This window comes from Amborella trichopoda, chromosome 4, assembly GCF_054954075.1.
Source record: "Amborella trichopoda isolate Santa Cruz 75 chromosome 4, AtrichopodaSantaCruz75HAP2 v2.0, whole genome shotgun sequence".
Lineage (NCBI taxonomy): Eukaryota > Viridiplantae > Streptophyta > Magnoliopsida > Amborellales > Amborellaceae > Amborella > Amborella trichopoda.
This window is the reverse complement of record NC_142339.1, coordinates 42561968-42574281: the sequence shown is the minus strand read 5'-3', so window position 1 is coordinate 42574281 and position 12314 is coordinate 42561968. Positions and strand designations below refer to the sequence as shown.

Sequence of the window (12314 nt, the reverse complement as noted above, 5' to 3'; positions counted from 1 at the left end):
CAAAAAAAAAAAAAAGTTATTTCCTTGATGACACAATTGGAAAATTTTCAGAAGATTTTCTTTAAAAATCACACAAAAATTAATCAATGACATAGAGAATACAGAACTACTAAACATTTTCCAACTTCGGCCATATAATAGAACATTGAATTAAAAAAAAAGAAAAAAAGAATCACAATAGAACCAACCTCTAGTTTAAGAAAATTGATATATTTGAGTCAAGGATGTTAAAGGCAATAGCTAAATTGTATGTAACTCTTCTGTACGTATATGGGTGATGGGGAACATGAAAGGCGAAGCTACTTGCCCCATGAGTTTTATATATTGTAAAAAAAAATTTATTTATTGCCTTGGAGACAATTGGAAATTTTTACGAAGATTTTCTTTAAAAATCACACTAAAACTAATAAATAATATAAAGAATACAGAGAAAACCCTAATAACTAAACTATTAAAAATTTTCCAACCTTGACCATATAACATAACATTAAATTAAAAAAATAAAAAAGAATGAACCAACCTCTAGTTGAAAAAAATAACATATTTGAGTCATATAAGAATGAAGAACTATAATTTTACCCTTTACCTTTTACATTAGAGAATAGAGAGGCTGCTTTTGAGAGATTCTGTAGGATATGAGAGAAATATTTATTTCTATATTTGAAGATCCAAAAGATATTATGAATCTCATTTCATTTATATCAAATTAATGTAGTCATAGTTATCCCTAGAATCTTGAGATTTTTCTTTAGATATGGAAAATAAAAATATTATGAATCTTATTTCATTTATATCAAATTAATGTAGTCATAGTTATCCCTAGAATCTTAAGATTTTTCTTTAGATATGGAAAATAAAAATATTAGAAATTTCATTTCATTTATATCAAATTAATGTAGTCATAGTTATCCCTAGAATCTTGGGATTTTTCTTTAGATATGGAAAATAATTAGTTTGGAGTATTCACTATATCTAATTATGTATATAAAATAAAGCAAGAGGTCCTCTCTCTTTCTCTCCCACATCCCTCTCTCCCTTAAAAATAGGGATTTGGCACGTTTTTCTCTTTCTTAATTTCTTAGTGCATACTCCCACTCTCTAAATTAGAAAGACTCCCAAGATATTTAGCTATACAAATATTCAATAATCATTCTCTTTGATTTTCTTTCCATTTGTTTCTCACATGAAGTAAGAAGGAACCCCTAGATATTCGCCTATACAAATCTTCAATGATCACTCTCTTTTGATTTTCTCCCCATTTGCTTCTCACACGAAGTGAATGATCAAAATAAAGTAGAGTTGTGGGTGTAACCCTTTTCAATTTTCCAACAACTGAAATTGATAAATTTTTTATTTTTGAAAAACTAAAAATATCTCAATTTAGATTTTTGAAACCCTGAAAAAGTGATTATTTTCCTCTAAAATACCACATATTTTTCAGTTTTCCAATTACCAAAGTTGAGACATTTTCGATTTTTCAAAAACTAAAAATTTATCGACAAAACTGAAAAGATAATCATGTAAAAAACCAAACCTTTCTCACTCTTCTTGGTTACTCTCTTCCTTAGTTTTGTTCATTTGGGTTTCTTTCTCCTATTTGTTTTCCTTCCTTAAGGGCCTTGCTGCTCTCTTCTAGCAGATGCCTTTGGGATTCAGAGCTAGGCCGAGTGACTCCAAGTCAAAGTTAAAAGATGCACTATTTCCAAAACTTGAAATTCATTTTTTATCTCATGTGCATGTATCTTGATGCCAAGATGATCAATTTGAGGATATTTTGGCATCAAAACAACCTTTTTTAGTGAATTTTTGAGGTGGGATCTAATTTGATTGTTTAGATTCTCAGCTCTACATAAACTTTTAGGATTATATACAATAAGCCCATTTATCTTTAGTACAAAGAGTTGAAAATTATTTATAGCCATCTGATGTAAAATTTGATGGCTTGGATATGTTACAAAGTGCGAAAAAAATTCGTTTAAATTTTGAGCTTGATCAATGAAATAAATGCAGCCACCCGATTTCCATACGATATTCAAGATTAATTGTACCAAAGATAAAACTCAAGATTAATTGTACCAAAGATAAAAGATAAGGGAATGCTTTTTATGTTCCCCCTACAACATAGAAGTTCTATCCTCCCCTTATCCAACTGTTCATTTCAGAATGGAGGGCTAAGATTGCCTCAATCACAATGTCACGTCTCTACACTATTTTATTTTTAATTTTTTTTATAAACTGTTTTGACACCAAATTTTGGACATCCATTCTTCTATTAAACTCGCACTAAAAAAAATATATAAAAAAAATATTTTCAATAAAATAAAATGACCAAAATACCATTAAATTTTTAAGGGGTATTTTGGTCATTATTTTTTGTCAAAACATTATTGTTAATCCTTTTTATAGGTGCGCCCCAATGAGAAGATGGGACATACCTAATTTCATATTCAGAAAAATTGTATTAAAAAAATTAAAAATAAAATACTTTGAGATGTTGGATCTAAGATCAAATAATGAGTGGCTCTCTTGATAAAAAAATGGACAGCTAGATGGTAAGGGGAGTGCCTGCAACTCACGGTGTAACACGGTTTAATATGGTCATCAACTCATCACCTACTTTTTAGCGACCATCTCCCCTCTTCCACATGGTATTAAAGCTAATTTCAACCGATCCTTCTTCTTTGTAAAGTTTAATACTCTTTTCTTCCTGCTTATGCACCAAAAAGCTGATATCCTTGCTCTTTATAAAAGCGTCCTCTTGTAGTTTCATCCACCATTCTACTTAACTTTATTTTGATCATTCACTTCATAATTCTTCTTTCTTACATCAACAATGGCATCGCCTGCAAATCCCAAAGGAATCCTCCACGAATTCCCCCCCTTTATCCGAATCTACAAAGACGGCACCGTCGAGCTCCTCATCGGTACACAAACAATCCCCCCGATGTCCCTCTCCGATGCTAGCATCTCGTCGAAAGACGTTGCAATCTCGCCAGACGTCTCTGCTGACTCTACTGCCTGGAATCTGCAGCTGCTAATGGAGAAAAACTCACTACCCTCCTCTACTTCCAAGGCGGTGCCTTTGTCATTGAATCTGCCTTCTCCCCCTTCTACCACCGCTACCTCGACGCACTCTCGGCAAAAGCGAACGCCCTCATCATCTCTGTGGATTACTGTCTCGCCCCCGATCACCCACTCTCAACTGCCTACGATGATGCATGGGCTGCATTCCAATGGATCATGGATCTCTCTGATCCGTGGCTCAGGGACCACGCCGATCTCGACCACCTTTTCCTAGCCAGAGATAGTGCAGGGGCCAATATCGCCCACCGCACAACTATGCGTGCAGGCAAGAGTACGGGGGCGAGGGTGCGCAGACTAGTAACGATTCACCCATTCTTCTGGGGTACCGATTTGAAGGAGACAGCGAGAGAGAGGAGCGAGTCAGTAGAGAAGATGTCGAGATTTGTGTGTCCGAAGACCAATGGGCTCGACGACCCCCAGGTGAATCCCGGTGCCGAGGCATTGGAGAGGTTGGGGTGCCGGAATATGTTGGTCTGCGTGGCTGGGAAGGACATGTTGAGAGAGAGGGGGCGGGCGTATTATGAGGATGTAAGGAGGAGTGGGTGGGAGGGGGTGGCGGAGGTGATGGAGATAGAGGAGGAGGACCATATTTTTCATTTGTTCCGGCCGGATTGTGATAACGCTTCGCTCATGATGGAGCAGATTCTGATGTTCCTTAACAATGACTAGATAAGTGCCTCCATCACTCTCTATCTTTCCTTCTCGAAATCCTCTCTTAAATTGTAAATTAAATGATTTTACACTTTGTTTCTGTTTTTGGGGCATTCATTTTAATTTTCGTGAATAATATATTTTAATACTCGCTTCTTCTTTTTTTCTGACTGATTCATGAATTATAGTTGAGGTAATCACTTTGTGAATTATAGTTGAGGTAATCACTTTGTGATATTTGGGATTGCATAACATCGTCAAACTAGAATTTCTTGCAATCTTTGGGAATATAAGGGCCCAGTTTGAAAACACGACTAGGGAACATAAGCCGCCCATGGATCGGGTCCACGTAATCCGGAGCCTGTCCGAGTAGGTCCCGACCAATGCCAAAAAAGGTTAAAAAATAAAAAAATATTAAAAATATGAAAAATATGTTTAAAACATGATTAAACAAAATACATCAAATGAGAATAAAAAAGTAGTGAAAAATATTAAGTTTGAAAAATCAATTTGTGCTTAAGGGTATTTTAGAATTAATCTAAAAAAAACGAGAAAAATGTAAAAATATAGACCTATGCCCAAATATTTCCCAATCTTTCTCAAGACAATTAGAAAACATAATAAAAACCTATTATGAACGAATTCTTTAATTTTTGGACTTTATAAGTTTTTTTATTTTTTCTAGGTTCCTGGTTCGACCACCCTAACGGTCAATATCAGCCACATCCAATGGTTGGGTCCAGGTCGATCTGGCTGGTTGTGCGAACAACAACCTACCTTATACTAAACAAGTGCAACACACCTCTAAATTTTGTTGGGAGATGTAGTTCTATGTCAAAAACCTTAAAATAGAAAGCTTGTTTTCAATGCTGCATCATTATCATCACCATCATTTTAGCCTTCTTCCAATTAATTGGGGTTGGTTACATGAATCCTGGTTCTCCATTTTTCTCTATTAGAGGCTATGTCCTCAGTGAGATCATACCCCTTGCCCTTTTCAATCCTTCAACTTAAACTAACTCGTACCCCCTATCAGGTATTGTACTTTGTCAGTGCCACACATGACCAATCCACTTAAATTTGCTCTCTCTCATTTTATCGCCTCCTGGTGCCACACTTAAATTGTCTCGAATAGATTCATTTCAAATTCTATCTTTTCTTATCTTACCACTAATAAATCTCAACATCCTCCTCTCCGCTACACTAATTATACGGGGTATATTTGTTGGGTTTATGTGGCATTTAAGGACCCTATAAGTGCTTGTAAAATAAAATGATATAGTGGAACATGAACTCAGTAGGATACTAAACAAACGATGGTTTGCTGATACCGATCTGTGCTTAATGATCTAGGCCAGTCGGTTGGGAAAAGCCCATGTTACTTGGGCATGAAGAACAAACCGATGAGGGTTTATGGGTTAGCCTTTGATGAGGTTGGAGAATATGCCCGGATGAGTGTGCCGAGGGACTGTGTGACCCTTGTGTGTGATGGTGGCCTATAGAGATAGGGGCAAAAACCTCATCCATGTACCATCACACGGCATGCATATCGATAGATCGTTCGGGAAAGCCAGAAATCCACCTTTTAGGGTGACGTGTATGCATGTACGAGATATACCCCTATGCGCCATAGAGCTATGGTCGCATAAGGTCTTGGTGACATTGACTTGTCTTTAAGGGAGGACCTGTAATCCACAGACTGGAATTGGGACCCCTTGGCTCATCCGCCAGACTTTGGTGACCTTTTAATGAGCCCTTGCTTGGACTGTGAGTAATGGGAAACACTAGGTCGGTTCGATAAGGCAAGTGCGGTCTGTAGTCCACAGTTGAAGGTGGAGTGCTCAATGATTGCAGATTAAATTCCTTAACCATATGGATCCATTTCCCATCAAGTTAATTTAATTATATTTTTTTTATTATAGAAATTATTTTAGAATTATTATTTGAATTTTTATGAGTCATTTGATATTTGATTTATAATTTTTTTGGACTTATAAAAATGAAGATATTAATTTTACAAAATTATAAAATTCAAATAATGTTTTAGATTTTTTTTTTTAATAATTTAAAATTATATAAAATATCATGGAGCACCCCTTAGTGCACATGGGCCCAACATGTGTCAAGTAGGTTGGGCCAACATGTGGCACACATGGGTGGCACGCGCCACCCATTGGATTCTTTCTTGGAGTTTAAGTTATTTCATGTTTTGGTAATATTATATTATGACATGTGGTCAAATAAGATATGGAATATTTTGATCATATATTGATTAAATATTGAAAGTGTATATTGAATTGATATATCTTCAGAATATTTTGTGAATGATTATAGAATGCATAATATTTTAATTAGATTTAATTTATTTAATTTCTATTGATGGGAAAATGGTTAAGGAAAGGGGGACAATGATCCATGCACCTTTCATAATGTTGATGGCCCATCTATGGAATGGATGACTCAGATCTCTCACCCCACAAGTCACTTTTGATCGACGGTCTATGTTCAATCTCACAATAAGAGGCAAACCAAGAAAAACCCTAAGAAACCCTAATCTTGTTCAAGCCTATAAAAAATGGATTGTCTCTATCCAAAATCTCTACACCTTATTTTTCTATCTCTCTCTTAAGAAAGTATCTCTCCCTCATGTTTGATCTCTCTCTCCTATATTGTGAAAGAACTTAATGGTTTAGGTTATGGAGTTCTTCTCTCTCCTATCTCTCAAATATGGATTTATGGCTAAAGGTTTTAGGGTTTTGCAAAAAGAGAATCCATCTCTCTCAAACTAGGTTGCTAAGAGAATTCACCTAGGGTTTAAGTTTGTGATCAAAGGGGTTCATGTTTCATTGGTGTGACTTGAACAAAATTTGCTTTCTCGGTGCGAGATTAAAGCTAGACCGTTGATCCTGGGCCATCGGATGGTGGTGACTCGGTGTGAGGTATAATAAGCCCGATTGAGGTAATCTCCGATACCCTTGCTTTTGTTTCTTGCAATCTTATCTTTTATTCTCAAGCATAGTGCATAGTTGTTTCAATGAAATCAAGTTGTTAAGATCTTGGTTTTATTGTTATGTTGATTTTATTTTGAAATTTATCTTCTTATAATAAAGACCACATGTAAGTGATCTTTTGCTAAAAGAAAGGGGTGAAGAAAAAAAAAAAATGTATTCTCCGTTAAAAGATCACATAGGTCTTTCTTTCATTAGTATCAGAGCTATTGATACATGATGCCATTAGTTATCTTTTCTCTTGATTGAGTTTAGATCAAGCTTGGGAATGAGATATAAGAAAGCTAATGACCTTTGTGGTCAAAAAATACACACACGGTTAATAATTATTGAAATATTCCAACACCGAAAAGGCACTATGTATAATGAGTATTGTAAGCTATTTTAGAGTAGTGATATGAAGAATATAATGAGGTATTTTTCTGTTACATACTCAATGATATTTTGTATCTTTAGGAGTAGGATTTACCTATAAAATTTCAATGGGAGATCCTATAGGAATTGAGAGTTATGAACTCAACAATGAAGGATATCAGTTCTGACCATGCAAAATTCAGGAACTGTCCATTGAGTTTCGTGATTTTTCTTACCAATCATATGATTTTATTTCTAGCTCAAATTAGACTGTAACTCATAAAATGGAGTCTACTTTCAAATAAAAAAGGTTTCATCAAGAAATTCCTTGTGGTTTGAAAGATATGATCAATTTATTGAAGGATGCGCAAGTGCTGTTTTCTGCAACGAAAATTATTTTCATGCTTGGAAGTTAAGATTTAATTTCTATTCTTAACAGAATGTTTTATGATTCACATTGAGTTTTTAGAATTCCATTATGAGTCTAATTTATAATAAAAAATTTTTGAGAGAGAAATATCTATAGGAAAAGAGGAATAACAATTTTGGTTTAAAAAGAGGTCATCCTGAATTTTCTCTAATTTGGTATGTCCTTCATTGAAGACATGAATAGCTATATTTATCAAGCCTACTTAACAGAGTGATATAAGGCTTGTAAAAATATATGTATTACTATTATGTGTCTAATTTTAGACAAAATTGGTTTGAAAGGGAAACTCCATGATGGTAGAGAGAAAAGACAATTTTATTACATAATGTTCATTCTGGAATTCTGCAGTATGATTTATTTTGTGACGTGAATGTCACTTATTTATTTCTCTGAAAAAAAGTATTATTTGGGATTCAAACTATGATGTTATGATTTGGGTTTAAGTCTAGTTTTCAACACAAAAGATTTCAAGAAGAAATTCTTTGAGGATTGAGAGAAGCAAATTTTTTATTAAGAGGTGCTCAACCTGATTTTCAATTGAAAAGATTGCATTGTGACGTAAATGTCACTAAATTGAATATTCATTAGATGATATGATTTAGGGATGGAACTGAACACTATTTTATATTCTTTTGAGTCTATTTCAATACTCAAAAGGATTCAAAGATTAAATTTTTATGAGTTAAGAGATATCATATTTTTGTCATGGGATGCTCAAGTTCTATTCTGTAGTAAATTAAAAAGATGTGGCATGTTAAGACACATTTTTGGTTTTTTAGTTCTGAAGACCTTTTTTTTTTTTTTTTGAGCTCATTTAAAAAGTTTTTATAGCGTGCTATGAGTATGATTTATTATAATAAAACTTTAGAGAGAGATAATACATAGTTGACAAGATATGACACTCTATATGAAGAATATTCGATCTGGGAATAGCAGAAATAAGAAAAAACACAAAACCTATAAAAACATCTTGGTTTCTTCGAAATGAAGGGATATATAGAGAGACTTGGTGGTAGCATAGAAATGCTAAAGATAAGTGGGAGAATCGAAATTGTGATATTTGAAACAATGAGATGAAGAAGATATTTTCTTCATGGTGTAAGACATGAGAATCCATGTGTTGAAGAGACGGACACTTCGTGACATATAAAACCAATGACCAATACATTATCCATCAGTTGCGTGCACTACATGGTTTTGAAGTATGAAATCTATCCCACATTATATGGCAAGGTCATATAGAGAAATGGCATATAGGGAAAGAGGATTCAATAACTTTGTTTAATGTGTCTTGGTTATATTTTGGCTAATTGTTTTATGAATGTGTATGAAGTGTATGGACATTAAGTGATAAGTACTAACAAATTTGAAAGTATCGGTTTTGAAAACCTTGTGTTTTGCCTCCTTGTGCTTGAGTATGAACTACTTAAAGTAGTGATACACATGGAGATATGATTTGATCAAGGGCTTTGAGCCCTAAGGATAAAACACGAGAGATGTGTGTGGCTCATTCAAATATGTAAGCACAAAGAAAGTGTTCTGATGGAACTTGGTCTTGGTGACTATCCTCTCAATAATGTCTATAATATGATGTGTTACATATGATGATGATCTTTTGATAAATTCTCCATAATTGCCGAAAGGGAAGTATTTTGTCAAGGCTTTAATCGACATTATTTAGTCGTGCTTTATTTTGGATAAAATTATAAGATGGTATATCTGATTTATTTTTGTAGCCATGAACTTGACTTGCTAGGACATTAAATCTGAATGTGGTAAAATGTTTTACGAAGGCTAAGCATATATTTTATAATTAAATTGGATGATTTGAGAAAAGCATATGTCTATGAATATGGTTTTGAGAAAACTACATAGTCTTGCAAGGTCCATTAAGTCTTTATGAAAATCATTTTAAACTATCATACTATTATATAACTATTGTTTGTGAATGCATATATATATACCAAGTCAATTTTTTTTTTATTAAAGAGAAAAAATTATGTCATGAATGTATTGATAAAAGTGGGAGAAAAATATCATGCACTGTTTGTTTTTAAAATACCTATATGCCTTGACCCATGTTTCTAGGTATTTAGAATCCTTGATTACCTAAGACTTTGAACCACATGGAATGTTGTAGGAATGCCATCATGCTGGACTTCCCTGACACATATTGTGTTGATTAGATAACTTAGTTTGTATGAATTTACTATTAAGATGTCTACTGTGGTTGAACCTTTGTGGCTCATGAAGGTTTTTGCATATTGTGAAACCAACGGGTATTGAATTACATACTGCATGAGACTTGATATGTTATCTCATGATATATGCATAAGAATATTGAGAATGCATAGTTGTATGTACAATAATTGAGTGGGAGCTGCTACAGTCCCATGTTTTTTTTAGTTACTTAGATATTCAGATATACAGGTGCAAGCTATCTCACAGATCCAGATGATGTGAAGTCTACATCTGGATATGTGTTCATGCTTGGAGGGGGTGCAGTTTCTTGGAAATTAAAGAAACAGAATGTGACGAAATTTTTCACCATAAAAGCAGAGTACGTGGCGTGCTGTTTAGAGATCGAGGATTCCGTATGGATTAAGAAATTTCTTAATCGACTTGACTTTTATCTCGTGCGTTGTTAGGCAGTAAGCATTTTCTGCGACAACACGTTGACGATATGCGTATCAAAGGAGCCACAATTTCATAAGAACTCCGAGCATATAAAGCAATGTTTTTATCCCCTAAGGAATGAGGTGAGTTTGGAAAAGATCGAGATCCAGATAAACTAAATATTCCAGTGGGAGTACATGCTAATATTTGACATACCAAATGGAACAACATACTAAAATGTTGTTCACTTATGGAACCCAAATGTTTGGTACTGGTTGTATGGCTACAAAAGGGAGCAGCTTATTTGAAGAACTCTTTTGAGCCCATGAACATACGACTCCATGCGATGAGGGTACGTGATAGTCTTTTGTAACAACAGGTCCATAATTCGCGATGTAATGTGAAAGATGAGCTACGACCATTTTTTAGATGAGATCTGAGCAGCAAAGAGAAAAATGTGTTGCGTCTATAAATCCTTTTGTGAAAGGATTGATGGCAAAAGCCACGATTAATGTAGTGAGAGAATAAGTAAAAATGCTTGAGAGACATTGTAATTGGGAGAGAGAAATGAGAATAAGAGAAAGTGAGAAAGAGAGAATGTAAGGGATTCAAGTGCCAAGTGGGAGGTGATGGGGTTTATGTGGCTTTTAAAGGCCTTATGAGTGCTTGTAAAATGAAATGATATAGTGGAACATAAACTCAGTGGGAGTGTGGTCCCTCATGGACCATATTATGCAAACGATGGTTTGTTGATACCGATCTGTGCTTAACGATCTAGGCCAGTCGGTTGGAAAAAACCCATGTTACCTGGGCATGAAGAACAAACAGATGAGGGTTTATGGGTTAGCCCTTGATGAGGTTGGAGAACATGCCCGAATGAGTGAGCCGAGGGACTGTGTGACCCTTGTATGTGATGGTGGCCTACAGAGACAGGGAGCAAAACCTCATCCATCTACCATCACACGACATGCATATCTATAGATCATTCGAAAAAGTCATAAATCTACCTTTTAGGGTGAAGCGTATGCATGTGCGATAGATACCCATATGCGCCATAGAGCTGTGGTCGCATAAAGTCTTAGTGACCTTGACTTGTCTCTAAGGGATGACCTGTAATCCACAGACTGGGATTGCGATCCCTTGGCTCATCCGTCAGACTTTGGTGACCCGCTAATGACCCCTTGCTTAGATTGTGGGTCATGAAAAATACTGGGTCGGTTCGATAAGGCAAGTGAGGTCTGTAGTCCACAGTTGAAGGTGGAGTGCCCCAAGATTGCAGATTAAAATCCTTAACTATATGGATCCATTTCCCATCAAGTTAATTTAATTATGTTTGTTTTATGATATAAATTATTTTAGAATTATTATTTGAATTTTTATGAGTCATTTGATATTTTATTTATAATTTTTTTGGACTTATAAAAATGAAGATCTTGATTTTATAAAATTCAAATAATGTTTTAGATTTTTTTTTTGATAAATTAAAATCATATAAAATATCATGGAGGGGCCTATAGTACACATGGGCCTAACATGTGTCAAGTGGGTGGGGCCCACATGTGCCACACATGGGTGGCACGCCCCACCCATTGGATTCTTTCTTGGAGTTTAAGTTATTTCATGTTTTGGTAATATTATGTTATGTCATGTGGTCAAATAACATATGGAATATTTTGACCATATATTGACCAAATATTGAAAGTGTATATTGACTTGATATATTTTTGGAATATTTGGTGAAAGATTATGGAATGCATAATATTTTAATTAGATTTAATTTATCTTATTTCTATTGATGGGAAAATGGTTAATTAAAGGGGGATAATGGTCCATGCATCTTCCATAATGTTAATGGCCCATCTATGGAATGGATGGCTCAGATCTCTCACCCCACAAGTCACCTTTAATCGACTGTCTATATTCAATCTCACAAGAAGAGGCAAGCCAAGGAAAACCCTAAAAACTAATGTTGTTCAAGCCTACAAAAAATAGATTGTCTCTACCCAAAATATCTATACCTTATCTTTCTATCTCTTTATCTTGAAAAAATTTCTCTCTCTCTTGTTTAATCTCTCTCTCCTACATTGTGAAAGAACCTAAGAGTTTAGGTTACGAAGTTATTCTCTCTCCTATATCTCAAATATGGATTTATGGCTAAAGGTTTTAGGGTT

General features: G+C 34.7%; 1 pseudogene; it reads left to right on the top strand.

Annotated features, from left to right (window-relative positions):
* Window positions 1-2833: 2833 nt before the first annotated feature.
* On the top strand, window positions 2834-3753 carry LOC105421613 (putative carboxylesterase 2 pseudogene; annotated as a pseudogene).
* The last annotated feature ends 8561 nt before the right edge of the window (window positions 3754-12314 follow it).